We start from the raw sequence: 2,735 nt of genomic DNA on the forward strand, positions 1-2,735 counted from the left end.
TGGCGAAGCTGGGGTTACGCCGGCCAAGTCGAGTCCGGCGAAGGTCGGAGACTATCACAGAGACAACACAGCCTCCATGGCAAGATACACCAACCCACGTCGAGCAAGGGTCGGAACAACAATGCCAGTCATGCCCATGTGGTTGGTGAGAAGATTAGGGATAAAGCCAAAGTGATTTCCTTTCTCAAGATAAAAAATATTAACTTGTAATGGTATTTTATAATTTCACCCTTATAATATAAAAATTTCTATACTCTCTTTCAAATACTATAAAAAGAAAAATAATTTAATTTAAAAAATATATATACAACAGAAAGAAGGAAATTTTCTTATTCTCTATTTTTATTGTAATATTGTATGTAATATTTTTCATAATTTTAAATGAATAAACCCAAATAAAAAAAATATTAAATTTTTTTAAGTTTTTTTATAATTAATTTAAATTATTTATTTATAAAAAAATAAATAAATAATTGATTTGGTTGAACCTAATTGATTTGTTTCATTGCTTTTTATTTTTGATTCTTTTTTTAATAAATATTTTTGATTTATTTTTAAATTTCATTAAGATTTATTTATTTATTTATCTATTTAAAAGTTTGGACCGAGGCCTAGGGACTGGGATGTTATGCTGACTTAGGCCATCACATTGGGCTGTGGAATTTGGGTAATATTTTATATGTCTTATGATGCAATATAATATATAAGTTTGTTAATGTGAATCATTATTCACAAGATATCCATTTTATTACTAGTAGTTATTATAATCTTTTTATATGAATTGAGAAAAAAAGTGATTTTTTTGAATTATTTTTTTAATTTTTTTAAGGAAATAATAATTTTTGTTTTTGTGAAATTAGTAATATTCGAACAAATTTTTAGTATGCTTCATCTTCGATATTTGTGTAAGATTTTTATAAAAATTTAAGTATATGTTGAAAAAAATTATTGATGGAATTATTGTTTAAGTTAAAAAGATCATACCACAAAAACGAATTAAAAAGCTCAACAATAAGTTATTCCACTTTTTTTAGATCTAATAGGATTTAATGTAATATAACAAAAAAACTAAAAAGTAAAGATAAAGGAAATACTATGGTTTTTTTAGATATATGGGCTTTTTTTTGTTATATTAATCATGAGGAAGTACTGTGGAGAAAAGGAATTATAAGTGTTTTAAAAGTTAAAATCTCTTCTTGTGTATTATATAAATATGTTTAAATTATTTTTATAATTCCATAATTTGTTTAATTTATATTGTTGTGCTTTTATGATCTTTATAGTTACTCTTAAAATATGAAAAAAAATAAACTATCTTCTATGAACTAATTATAGCTATAGTACGAAAAACTCTTATGGAGAGTTGATTTTTGCATCAAGTATTAACATGGAGATTTATTAATCATTACAAAATTTTAAGATAAATCATCATCATTATTATTATTATTACTATTATAATTATTATTGCATCGATGTTAGCCATGTTTGTTTGCATGTTTTTGTGATTCCATTATTGGTGGTCGGAAAAATTCATATTTTTAGCGATGGTACTGGTGATTGTGTCAAAAGTTCAAAGTTTTTGTAATTGACAATTATATTGTTGCCAAATCTCACAATTTTTGCGATTGCGTCAAAAAGCTCATAGTTTTTTTGCCATTGACAATCAACGTTGTTGATGAGTAGCTCATAGTTTTTGTGAGGGCATATTATGGTTGGTCGGGAAAACCTCATTGTCTTTCCAACTTGCATTATTGTTGTTTGCAAAAATAACATAGTATTTGTGACCCGATGATGACAATTGATCTCACAATCTTATAGTATGTGCAACCAAAAAAAGTGGTAGTCGCAAATGCTTAAAGGTTTTGTAAGGATGTTAATTGTCATTACAGAAGCTTATAGTATTTGCGACGACCATCAATATTGGTTGCAAAAGCTCATTGTTGTTGCGAGGGCATTATTGTTGGTCGCAAAATATCTTAGTTTTTCCGACGGAATTTTGGTTGGTTGCAAAAACACATTGTTTTTGCGAGGGAATTTTGTTTGGTCGCAAAAACTCATACTTTTTCCGATGGATATTGTTCTTGGTTGCAAAAAAACATAGTATTTGCGACCAAAGAAAGTGATAGTCGCAAATGCTTATAGGTTTTGCGATGACTTTGATTGTCATAGCAAAAGCTTAAAGCTTTTTCGACTACAAATTATATTGGTAGCATAAAATACATTTTGCAAGGGTTGCTCGGAGTCGTCTCAAATATTTGGTCGCAAAAGGTTAATTTTCTTGTAGTGGTACTTCGAAATCATGCAATCAAACGAAATTTTGACTTCAAATTCATAAAGAACGAGAAACATCGGGTGACTGTGGAATGCGCCGCCGATGGTTGTCATTGGCGCCTTCATGCTTCAAAAGAGTATAATAAAAATACTTTCAGAATCAAGACAATCAACCCGTCACACACTTGCGGTGGTGGCATAGGTTCGGCGTCACATCCGAAAGCGTCCAAAAAATGGGTAAGCGCACGAGTGATTCAGAAGCTCAAGGACCGGCCCTTGTACAAGGCCATCGACATTCAAAAGGACATGTTGCGGGAACATGGTGTCCACATACCATACAAGCAGGCTTGGTTGGGAAAAGAGCATGCCCGGGTGGTCCTCGACGGCAGTGACATCTCTAGCTACGACTGTTTGCTTTGGTATGTGGATAAGGTGGCTGAGACAAATCCCGGCAGCGTTGCGAT

Source organism: Dioscorea cayenensis, chromosome 18 (genome assembly GCF_009730915.1).
Source record: "Dioscorea cayenensis subsp. rotundata cultivar TDr96_F1 chromosome 18, TDr96_F1_v2_PseudoChromosome.rev07_lg8_w22 25.fasta, whole genome shotgun sequence".
Classification (NCBI taxonomy): domain Eukaryota; kingdom Viridiplantae; phylum Streptophyta; class Magnoliopsida; order Dioscoreales; family Dioscoreaceae; genus Dioscorea; species Dioscorea cayenensis.